Source organism: Camelus bactrianus, chromosome 1, assembly GCF_048773025.1.
Source record: "Camelus bactrianus isolate YW-2024 breed Bactrian camel chromosome 1, ASM4877302v1, whole genome shotgun sequence".
Lineage (NCBI taxonomy): Eukaryota > Metazoa > Chordata > Mammalia > Artiodactyla > Camelidae > Camelus > Camelus bactrianus.
In genome coordinates this window covers 7,351,831-7,364,465 of record NC_133539.1, presented here as the reverse complement: position 1 = coordinate 7,364,465, position 12,635 = coordinate 7,351,831, and positions in this window count along the sequence as shown.

Here is a 12,635-nt window from a genome sequence, read left to right as displayed (position 1 = left end):
ATCACTCCATACCAGTTCAAAGAAATCTTCCTCACTCTTTCTTACAACTGCATAGTACCCCCTTGTGTGGATGTATCAGAGTTTAACCAATTGCCAATGCATGGTCACTAAGGTTATTTCCAAAATGTTGTCATTGCAAACTACGCTGCAATAAGGAGCCTTGTACATACATATACTTTCATATGGGTTTGAGTGTTTCTTTAGTTAAGCTCCTAGCTGTAAAATTGCTGGGTCTAGGGTAAATGCACACCAAGTTTTGTTAGATGTTGCCAAATTTCCCTCTACCGGAGCCCAACCCGCTTGCACTCCCACCAGCAATATACCAGAGTCCCTGCTTTCCCACAGCCTGTTCTGTCGCTTCGGGCTTCTTACATGATAGGTTAGAAGTGGAATCTCAGAGAAATGAGCATTTCTTTCATCAGGAGAGGAACTAAACATCTTTTCATTCATCTGTTTAAGGGTCATTTTTTGTGGCCTCGCAAATATATTTTGCAGGTTGCCCATTCCTGTTTCATGCCTTTTTTGAAATTACATTTTGGTCTTTGGTTCCCTCAGTCTTTGAGTTGTTGACATATTTGGGATATTAACCCTGTATCTGTGACATATGTAGCCAGGCTTTTACTTTATTTACGATAGGAGTCTTGGTTGGTTTGGCTACAAGGTTTTTGTTTTTCAATGTAGTCAAACGTAGCAATTTTTTTTTCTCCTTGCATCTGCATATTGGGTCATTATAAAGTCACCCACACCTGGGTTACAGAAGAGTTCGCCCACGTTTTCCGGCCGCAGGCAGGCATGTTCTGTTCTTTGCCCCTAATACTTGCATTTGGGACACTGCGTCTGCGACGATGCCAGAAGCTGGCGGGCGGGGCTGCACAGGCGGCGTCGGGCCACGCGTGCGCACTGACGAGCGGCGGAGCCACCCGGGGTCCCGCCGGGAGGCGCGCGAGTGCGGTGGCGCAGCCGGTCCCGGAGCCCCTTTGCAGCCTTTCCGGAAACCCCACCTCGTCTCGCCGGCAGGCGCGGGTCCGCCGCCTTCCCCGCTGCAACCCGGCGGCCGTGACCCACAATACGGCCCTCCGTGGGGCGGCGCCCGGCCTGTCGCGTCCCACCCCGACCACGGGCCCTGACCATCGCCCCGAATACGTCTGAGGGAAGGCCGGCCGGCTGCTCCGCGAGGGGATCGCCCACGTGTCCCCGCCGCGCGCTGCGCCCCCTCGTGGCCGCCCGGCCGCCGCGCGGGCTGGGCTGGGGCCTGGGAAAGGGCTTGCAAACGGCGAGGCCATTGCTGCGCCCGGAGGCTCCCCCGGCGCTAGACGCTGGACACACTCAGGGGACACAGAAAGCCCACCGATGCTTCCCTTCTAGGAGACTTCACTCCTGCAGAGTGTTTCTTGTAGATTGTTTTTTACCTTCCTTCATGCCACCTTCCAGCCTCTCACCCCCTTACAGTCTCTCACCCCCTTACTCCAGCCTTATAAATCCTTGTATCAAGATGAGCAGCAAAGAGCCGCCCTCCGCTTGCCTTGTCTGGTCTCACTCCCCACACTCACTCCAAATATTTTTTCCAAAACAAGCAACCAATTCTCTGCCCCCACTTCGGAAGTCAGCCACAAATGTGGTACCCAGGCTCCCCACATTTCTGAAGCCCAGAAGACTACAAATTCATGGGTTCCCGCCACCACCTAACCCTTGGGGCTTGATAATGCCCTAGAACCCTCAGAACTCAGCAAAGAGCTTTACTTACTGTTTCTGGTTTACAGGAACAGGCAATGAAGAGATGCACAGAAGGGGCGCGGGGGACGCAGAGACTCCACACTCTCTCCCGGGTGCCACCCAGAGAGCACCTGCCTCTGAACCCCTTTGTGTAGGGTTTTTTATGGAGGTTTCCTCAAGCAGGTCTGGGAGAAAGTTCCAAGACTTTGATCAGTTGGCTCGTCTAGCTGCCAGCCCCCAACCTAAAGCCCTTTAGGAGCACGCCAATTATCACCTTATTAGCATAAACTCAGATATGATTGAAAGAAGCTCATTATGAATAACAAAGACTCTTTTTATCACTGAGGGAATTCCAAGGATTTTAGGAGCTCGCTGCCAGGAACTGGGGACAAAGACCAAATATATATTTTTTTATTTTTATTTTATTTTTTAAAATAAAAAAATTTTAATGGATGGACTGGGGTTTGAACTCAGGACCTCGCAAATGCTAAGCACTGCAATTTACCATTGAGCTACACACACACACACACACACACACACACACACACACCCGTATATTTTTTATTATATGGCACTCCCAAACCCATAGCCCCGATTAATCATGAGAAAAACGTCCGACAAATCCTAACTGTTAAGGTCATCCATAACCAGGAGAATCTGAGACCTTCAAAGCCCAAAGGACCCTAGGGAGATGGTTAAAGTAATGCAGTGTGTGGGTGCGATCCTGGGACAGAAAAGGCACATAGGGGAAAAAACACGAAATCTGAATAAAGTATGGAGTATAGTTAAAAATAATATATCAATATGGGTTTATTAATTGCAACAAATATACCATACTTATGTAAGGTATTAATAATGAGAAACTGGCATATACAAATATTGAATCATTATGTTATACACCTGAAACTAATATAACATTAAACTATGCTTCAATAACAATAATAATTATTAATAATAATAATGGGAGATTGGTTTATAGGAACTCTGCACTGTCTTGCAAATTTTTTCTAAAGCTATTCTCAAAACATAATTTATTTACAAAAATAAAAATTAAAAAGGCCTTCAATTTTCAGGAGCCACCTGCTTTAAAAGGCAGACAGAATTTGTAAACGACCACTTTGTTGTTAACTGTGTAGTCAGTGTGCTGGCAGGTGAGAAGAGACGGCTAGAAAGGGGGTCAGCAGGGGCGGGGCCGTAATGCTGTACGTGTATCAGACACAAAGGGAGTGTGAGAAAGACCCCCACCTACCACAGCTGCAAAGAAAGTGATGTGAGCTGGTCCCTCGGCACCTCCACCAGAGTGAGGAAATACAAGGGGGTCAGAGTGAGGAGAGGATGTGAGGGGAGATTTCTGTGGGGAGAACCCTGGTTTGGCTGTGAGGTTTCATCTCCATCCCCCAGGAGAAGCACAGAGAGCTTGTTATTGTGTGTCCCTGCAGCCAGGGGACCCCATGGGTGTACATCTGGCATCGCATAGGAAATCCAGAGAAGAGCTGATCTGACCAACTGCCTAGGTGGCAAAGCTAAGAGCGGGTTGCGGCCTCCCTGTAGGAGGAGTCTTTGAATCAGATGTGGGCCATGGGGGAGGGGAGGAGGAGCTGGCATTGCATTTTTGAGGGTCTGGTCCAAAAGGGCTGCCTCAGGCAGAGGGAGGAATATTGAATTTCTAGGGCTGAAGAAATGGCAAGTTAATTCCCTAAATCGAGTTGCATTTGCCAGAATGAGGAGATTTGCAGTCAAGATGTCTCCAAGGTGGAAATCTCCAAAGAAACCCCAGAAATACTCATGACGAGAAAAGTACAGCAACACAGGACCTGAGAGCACAGGACTGCAGACCTGTCCCATCCTCTGACACCTCCCATGCTGGATGGAGAAGAAGCCCATGGCAGGACACCAAGGAGGTCAGCAGAGAGTGGACACCTCCAGCCTCACCCCCTTCCGGCAGGAGGCCAGCTGCAACACCTGACTGTAGCTGGTCTTGGAATGAAGCTTGCAGGACTGATTATGTGTCTAGAGAACTGGACATACTAGTTTCTGAAATGAGAATGAGCTTGTTGATACACTAAAAATGGGGACTAGAGGATGGCCATGTCCCAGGTCCCAGGCTCGTCCCTGAGGATGTACCCCATTAAGTGAGGGTCCTTGGCTTCGTGCAGTAAAGAGTTCAAGAGCGAGCTATAGTAAAGTGAAAGTAGATTTAGTCAGAGAGATGCACACTCCATAGACAGAGTGCGAGTCATCTCTAGAAGGCAAGAGGCGGCCTCAGAGCATGGGGTCATCTAGGAAAGTGTGATCAGCCTTGAGGTGTTGGGGTGGTTGGTTTTCATGGGCTCAGTAAAGTCTTAAGCTAACTGGGAGGGTTATTCCAGCTACTTTGGGGGAGGGGCAGGGAGTCCCAGGAACTGGGCCATCACCCACTTTTTGACCTTTTATGGCTAGCCCTGAACTGTCAGAACTGCCATGGCACCTGTGGGTGTGTCATTTGCCGTGGTAATATATTACAATGAGCGTAGAATGAAGCTCAGGGTCTACTAGGAGTTGAATCTCCCACCATCCTTGACCTAGCTGCTGTGTCGTTCCTTCAGTGGTTGTACCCTGCCCCCTTCTCTCCTGTCTCACTGTGACTTAGTGACCCTAACATTGTCTCCTCCCTAGAATAAGCAGAAAAGTTTGGGGCCCATATTATGGGTTGAATTGTGTCCCTACCCCCTTCCCAAGAAAGACATGAAGTCCTAACCCCCAGTAACTTAGAATGTGACCTTATTTGGAAGTGGAGTCTTTGCAGATGTAATTAGTTACAAATGAGGTCATATTGGAATAGGGTTAGCCCCTAAACCAGAATGACTGGGGCCTTTACCAGGAAATCATGTGAACCCAGAGACACACAGGGGAACACAACATGATGACGAAGGCAGAGATTGGAATGACGCTGCAAACCACCAACACTAGGAAGAGGCAGGGAAGGCTTCCCCTACAGGAACCCTTTTAGAGGGATCCTGGCCCAGCCAACACCTTGATTTTGGATATCTAACCACCAGAACTGTGAGATAGTAAAATTCATTTAAGCCATCCATTTTGTGGTACTTTGTTACAGAAGCCCTGGGGAATTAAAACAGCCTGTTAGGGTTTTCATCTGGAGCAGGTGAAGATATTTTTCACTGGATACATTTTAAAGAGATGGGAGAAGATAAAGTTGTGTTCGTTGTGTCGCATGAATCATGCATACACTATGCTAGTTACTCCAATCAGCCGGTGGAGTAAATCTACCCAAGGAACCAAGGGAGTGGGACAGGCCCCGGCATGGAGGCCTGGGAGGTACCAAAGGAAAGGGGACCTCGCAGAGGGGTAACAAGCTCAGGCCCCTCCCCTAGGAACGTGTCCTGTGCATACGGTTTTATGTGCAAAATGGTGAGTGTACACATCAGGTTATTCACTGAGATACTCTGTAAAGACAGAAGGCTGGAAACCACTTAAGTGTCAAGGTAGGGACAGTTACATGAATGTCAATACTCCATACACTGGATCACTGCACCTCTCCTGAAAAAAAAGAAGAAGAAGAAAGATAAGGGAGTTCTCTGTATATTAATATAGAAGTAGAAATATCTGGAATGTAGTCATATACCTTCTGTGTAAAACACAGGGGTCTGATGAGAAAATATAATTGTACTTTTTCATATTTGCAGAAAGAACCCTGAAGCATGCACAAGAAAATTTGAAGAGTGGGGCCAGGGATGGAGTGGTGGGAGCAGGGGTAGGCAGGGGACTTTTCATTCTGTCACTTCTTGCACTGGGTGATTTTTTTGAGCCATGGGAACACATCATCTACTAATAAAATGAAATTTAAAGTGAACGAGGAGAACGTCCAGACAACAGACGTAGTGTGAGGAGTCAGCTGGAGATGCTGAATAGCCAATGGCTACGGAAATCCCGGACGGCTCAGCTAAGAGGTTATTAGAGAGTCATCAGAGAATCATCAGAAGTTCTGAATGAGGGCATAGCACCAGGAAAAATCATCCCAAGGCAGTGTCTAGAATCCATTAGAGCGAGGACAGACCCACAGGAGGAAGGTGTGGCAGCTCTGGGTATGAAATGATGAGGGCTGGGACCAGTATGACAGTGTCCACAGGAAAGAACAAAAGAGTAAAGCAGTGGCGCCAAGTCAGCCAGATCAGGGGAGCAGGGCTTCAGAGAGCGGGGCTGAAGTCCAGAGCAGGGGCAGGGCCAGAACCAGCAATGAGAACGTCAGGAAGAACTGGGGCCAGGAATGAGGGTGTTCACCCAGGTTGCAGCCCCACCAACGGGACAATAGGCTTTCAGGTATAATCAGCTTGTATGAGGTATGATGATCTCAAGGTCATGTCCTGCGGGACAGCCCCATCTTCACAGGCACTGGGGGCACGCCACGCCAGTCCCTGGGGAGATCCTCTCTCTGATCACGTGCCTGAGGTTTTGCTGGCCTGAGACAGTGATGGACTGGCGCCTGTGCTAGGCGTGAGCCTGACCACCTGAGTGAGCTGACCAGCAGAGACCGCTCAGAAGTTTGCGAACCCTTTACTAAAAAGGCTACACCAGTCTCTCAAAGGTTAGAAAAAAAATTACACTTCCTGGAGCCGTAGATGTCAAGGGTTGTCCTGCTTCTTCCTCCTCATACTCTCCCTTTGTTCCTGTCTTCGCCCCATTAAAATATGTGTGCCTCAAAAAATGTTTCACTTTCAGCACTATAAGAACCCAGGGGCAGGGGTGGGTACAGCTCAGTGGTAGAGCACATGCTTAGCATGCATGAGGTCCTGGGTTCAATCCCCAGGACCTTCATTCAGAAACAAAACCAAACAAAACCCAGAAGGGCAGAGGAAACAGGGAGGGTCTGAATTTCAACTTCTCAGAACAGAAGCAGAATTTTAGCTTCTGACCCGGAGCCTGGACGGTTTCATCTGCCGATGATCAGAATGAGCTCTAGGCCTTTCTGCCCCACCCACTCCCCTTCCCAATACAATTTCTCCTTCATCTGGATAAGGCCCCTGGACTGTAAAGGGAGGTCGGTTCTAACCGGTGACTGTGGGAGCCCTGCCTTCCGTGCAGCAGGCTTGCTAAGCCCTATTCAAAAGAAAACCACAGGCCCCCAGATGATGTCACTGACGCTAAAAATCCCAGGACACCAAACCTAGACTTACCACCCGATCTAACCGCAGTTTTGACCTTCCCCAGAGATGTGATCTGAATCAATCAGTTTCAAATCTTCTGGTCAGCACCAAGGAGGTCATTTGTCACGAGGGCCTTCTCTATCCCCACCCCAACCCCCACAGGGGGAGAAGAGGTGATCACATGATAAAACCCTTGCCTTTCCTTCCCCCCAAAAGATCCTGGCCTAAATAGAATCCTTTCTTTTCTTTTTGCTAACAGCTCCCTTGCCCCACCCTTCTTCTCATAAAAGCTTTCCTTTTGTACAATCCCTCAGCGCGCCCCTCTGGTTGCTACACAGGAAGCTGCCTAATAAATGGATCGCCTAATGAGCCAATTCATTCTTCACAGTGACTTGGTTGAATTTTGTTTTTTAACTCCCCAGACTCCGGAGTGAATCCACCTGGGTTCAAGTCTAAGCCCTGATTTTCTGGGTGACCTTGAAGAAAAAGGATGTAACTTCATGATTTGGCTTCCTCACCTGCAAACTGTGGATAATATTACTCTCTTCCTTAAAGTTTGGGTGGCCTGAGCAGCTTCATACCTGGAGACCACTGTGCCAGGCACATATTAAATGCTCAGTAAACGTGAAAGTTACAGTTACTACACTAGTGATGATTAGTGCAGAAGGCAGGCCGTTGCCTGAGCTTCTGTCATCTCACTCCTGAGATGGAGCGGAGCCAGAAATTGGCACCACAGGTCCCTTCCATCTCAGGCTCTGGGGTCTGGCTTCTTGGATATTGCTTGCCACATCTATGTCTTTTTTTCCCACACAGCTCTGCAAAGGAGCGGGCAATGTGAAACTATGAGTTTCTTTGTCCTCTTAACAGACACAGCCAGAAGAGTGAGTCTTAGAGACGGCTCTGGGGGACGGATTCATTTCCTGGGGCAGCCATAACAAATTCCCACAAACTGGGTAGCCTAAAATCACAGATATTTCTTCTCTCAAGGTCCCAGAGACCAGAAGCCTGAAATCAAGGTGTCTTCAGGTTGTTTCCTCCTGGAGGCCCCTGGGGAGGGTTCTCTGCATGCCTCTCTCCTGGCTTCAGATGGCTGCCCACAAGCCTCAGCATCCCTTGGCTTGTAGAGGTCTTACTCCAGTCTCTGCCTCTCTCTTCACATCTTCTTCCTGTGTCTCTGTGCTTCAGATCTCCCTCTGCCTTTTTCTTGTAAGGACACCTGCCATTGGATTCAGGGTAAACTTAATTAGATCTGCAAAGACTCCTTTGCTATGTAAGGTCACATTCACAGGTTCTGGGGGTTAGGACTTAGGCCTATCTTTGGGGGCCACTATTCAATCCACTGTGGGTGGAGTACCATCCTGTTTCCTTTGGGGACCGCCTGAAGGGATAGCCCAGTACTAATCATCTGCCACATGTGGATACAACATTGCTTTCCTTATTCTCTTACTTTGGGTGTTAGGTCAACATACATACTTAAACTGGGCAACGGCTAGGTACCCCTTCATTTTCTTCTGACGCTAACTATGGTCACAGCTACACATTCTTCAACACCTACTAGGCACCCACCATGTGTCAGGTGCTGTTGCAGGCACACAGGATACAGTATTGAACAGAAACAGACAAAAGCCTTGCCTTCATGAAGCTGACATCCTATTGGGAGAGGCGGACAGTAAATAAAATACATAGATTTTTTAAATAGTATGTTAAATATGAGAGGTATTTATGGACAAAAATAAAGCAGGAGAGGAAGGAAGATGGGCAATGCTGGGGGCTGTGTGAGACAGAGAGAGAGAGGTGCTTTAAACAAATGTCAGACAAAAGCATCATCCTCAGGGGACCCTTGAGTAAAGACTTGAAGAAGTTAAGGGGCAGTTTCACTCAAGAGGTGAGTGTGTCTGGGATGTTCCTGGTCCACAAATAGTCCAGAGGTAGGAGGAGAGAGCAGTAGATGCAGTCTAAGAGGTAAAGGGTATGGGTGTAGTTCTGGCAGGTCTAACACACGGAGTATCTGGAGATGATTTCCAGTGTCCAGCTGTCACTTATCACATGGTTAAGCTATGGACATCCACAGTTACAGAGGGAAGCTTGGTTACAAAACGTTTACAATTTCTCCTGTTCATACCTTGAACACAAATTTCATGCTAAAATTTTTTTTTTCAAAAGCAACCTCAAGCCTTAAAATAAGAATTCAGGACCAAATAGATTTCATCTAGCAATCCCACTTCTGAGTATATACTCAAAAGAATTGAAAACAGGGACTTGTGAAGCGGTTTCTGGTGGTATTATTCACAATAACCAAAAGATGAAACAACCCAAGTGCTCACCGATGGATGAATGGCTAAACAAAAGTGGTCTATCCATACAATGGAATGTTATTCTGCCTTGAAAAGAAGGGATATTCTAGGGGAGGGTATAGCTCAGTGATAGAGCACCTGCTTAGCATGCACAGGGTCCTGGGTTCAATCCCCAGTACCTCCATTAAAATAAATAAATTAATAAAAACCTAATTATCTCCCCCCCCAAAAAAACAAACAAACGCAACAACAACAAAAGAAAGGATATTTTAAAACTGGCTACGGCACAGATGAATCTTGAAAACTTTTTTTATTATTTTTAAAATTTTTTTTAGGAGGGAGGTAATTAGGTTTATTTAGTTAATGGAGGTACGGGGATTGAACCCAGGACCTTGTGTATGCTAAGCAGGTGTTCTACCACTGAGCTATACCCTACGCCCCTAAATTATTTAATTTTTTAAATTACTTTTGTGAAGAGAGGTAGTTAGGTTTATTTATTTATTTTGGAGGAAGTACTGGGGACTGAACCCAGGACCTTGTGTATGCTAAGCAAGCACTCTACCCCTTGAGCTATATCCTCCCCCTGAAGACTCTTAAAAAACAAAATTCAACTGAGCAAATTTTAAAGTTCTTATTGGCTTTATTCAAGGATTTATGAGTCAGGCAGCATCCAATCTAGCAGATTAAAAAGGAGCTCTGAGGAGCTGTGCAAAGTGAAAGGCTTTTACAGGCAGATGAGAGCAGGAATAAAGAAGTAAGCGGGGCAAGAAGCAGACTGGTTGTGGCAAGGTCGCTTTCCTTAAGGGGGATGGCAGGACCTACCAGGCAGATGACCTCACTGGTGCTGACCAGGTGATTCCTGATTGACGGCTTTAAGATTCCATTTCTGCAGGAGGCCAAAACTCTAATTAAGTCTTGGTTTGGTAACGTGAGGCTTAGTGTAAGTGACTCCATTTGGGGCCTGTTGTCTTGTTTTTAACAGGACATGATACTAAGTGAAATAATCCAGTCACAAAAGGACAAATACTGCGTGGTTCCACCTATATGAGGTTCCTAGAATAATCAAACTCATAGAACAGAAAGTAGAATCGAGGTTCCCAGGGGCTTGGGGAGGGGGAAAAGGGAGTTATAGTTTAATGGGTACAGAGTTTGTTTAAGACAATGAAGTTCTGGAGATGGATGATGGTGATGACTGCACAGCATGAGTGTAGTTAATGCCACTGAACTGTATACTTAAAAATGGTTAAAATGGTATATTTTATTTTATTTTTTTTGGCAGGGGGTGGGTAATTAGGTTTATTTATTTTATTTATTTATTTTTAAATGGAGGTACTGGGGATTGAGCCCAGGACCTCACCATTGAGCTACAACCACTGAGCTATACCCACCCCCGAAAATGGTACATTTTAGTTATCTTTGAAAAAATAAAAATTAATTGATTAATTTAAAAAACCCAAAATACCGAATATATTATTCCTATGGAATGTGTATATACATATTTGTCTCCAAAAAATCTTTTAGAACATAAAAACATCAAGAGAAATAACATCTTGTAGCTTCTGCATCAGCTTTCAGAGGTGCAGGGCTCTTTGTGGAGTGGATAACAGGAAATAGGTTCTGCCTAAACAGAAGGAAAGGAAATGGTCATTTCCCTGCTTGTCTTCAACACTGTTTATGTAAAAATATTCTGCCCTCTTAGATGTTTTGACTTTTGGTATCCTCCTCCTAGGCAAGCAGGAAGCCCTGAGGGTTAACATCTTTACTCTTTGTTTCTAAGCAACAGCTGAAAGTCAGCATATGAGAAAGAATTTTTAATTAAGGAGGGCAGAGTTAGAAAGAGAATCTCAATTTTATTTACTTCCCACATCACCTCCCAGGCAGGAATTCCTATACTTGAAGTTACACGATTTCTCCTAGTTTATAAACCATGAGCCTAATGAAGTTTAAGATTTCTGTACCCTTTGCCAAATACTTTCTTTAGCGTAAAGATCTTCCTTGGATCCAAAAAAATTTAAGGAACAGTGATAACATACTTGGTAACACAAAAGCCCTTTGAATTCCCAACTGCCTCAACCACAGTCTATTTCTTTTCCTGTATTTACATTCATTTACCTGAAGAAAAAAGGAATTAAAAAAAAACTTTATTCTACACTACCGATGAATTTATTTTTCACAAAATATGTTTTAATCAAAAACATGCATAATTTAAAAACTATGTTTTATAGCGTCACACTCCACTTTCTTGAGGGCTGAGTGTCCACATAAATTATTTGGAACTCTTCTGCTAAGAATACTTGCCTATTTTGCTCATTTATTCCATATTTATTAATATCAGTATGAACTCAATAATATTTATCATATATTTTGGGTTATAACCTAATAGTGCTTTATTTTGTTGTTCTAATTGTTCTAGTGTTGGTCATTGTGGTCTTACGTTGCCTAACAGAAGGAAAAACAAAACAAAAAAGCCAAAACTGAGTACCCACTGTATGCAGGTGATGTCTTTGGTCCTTTTTGGCTATTTATTTATTTATTTATTCATTTATTTTAATGGAGGTACTGGGGATTGAACCTAGGACCTCATGCATGCTAAGCAGGCACTCTACCATTGAGCTATACCCTCCCCCTTCACCCCAGTTTCTTAATCTGTAAAATAGGAATAATGTCTGTTTGCAAGGTTGGGGTGAAGATTAGATGAATAACTTATAAAATTAACACATGCGCCACAAAAGGACGAATGCTTCCAATTTTAGGAGCCTGGCATAGTCAAATCCATAGAGACAGAATGCAGAATGGAGGTTACCAGGGGCTGAGGGGAGGCAGGAAGGGGGAGTCAGTGTTTAATGGGCACAGAGTTTCAGTTCAGGATGATGAAAAAGTTCTGGAGACAGATAGTGATGATGGTTGTGCGACAATGTTAGTGTACTCAGTGCCATTGAATTGCATTTGAAAATGGCTAAAATGGTAAAAAATTTTATGTTACGTCATTTTGGCCCTCACGAAAAAGTACAAAGTAATATATACTCACTGTTGAAAATTTAGAAGACATTTTAAAAAATGTTTTGAATCCTTAGTAATCCCAGTACTCAGTGGCCATATTCTTTTTTGTCATTTGTAGCCTCTGTATTCTGTTTGGGTCCTACTCATACAATTTCGTTCTTTTAACATTACATCACAAGCATTTTCCCACGCTGTTCAAAACCCAGCAAACGTTCTTATTAGCTGCATGATATTCTACCATCATTTATTTAATCCTTGTCATATTTTCAGATATATTTTTCAACATTAGAAAAAAGCATTATAATGAAGACCTCTGTGACTAAACACATTTTCGTTCCCATTTTGAAATACATCTTTAACACGGACACTGAAGTAGAATTACTGGGCCAACAGGCAAACATTTTTAAGGCATGTGGTGTAAGTTGTCATACTTTTCTGAAGGCACACTGATTACACTGTCACAGTCTCCCTGGCAATACCCATCTGA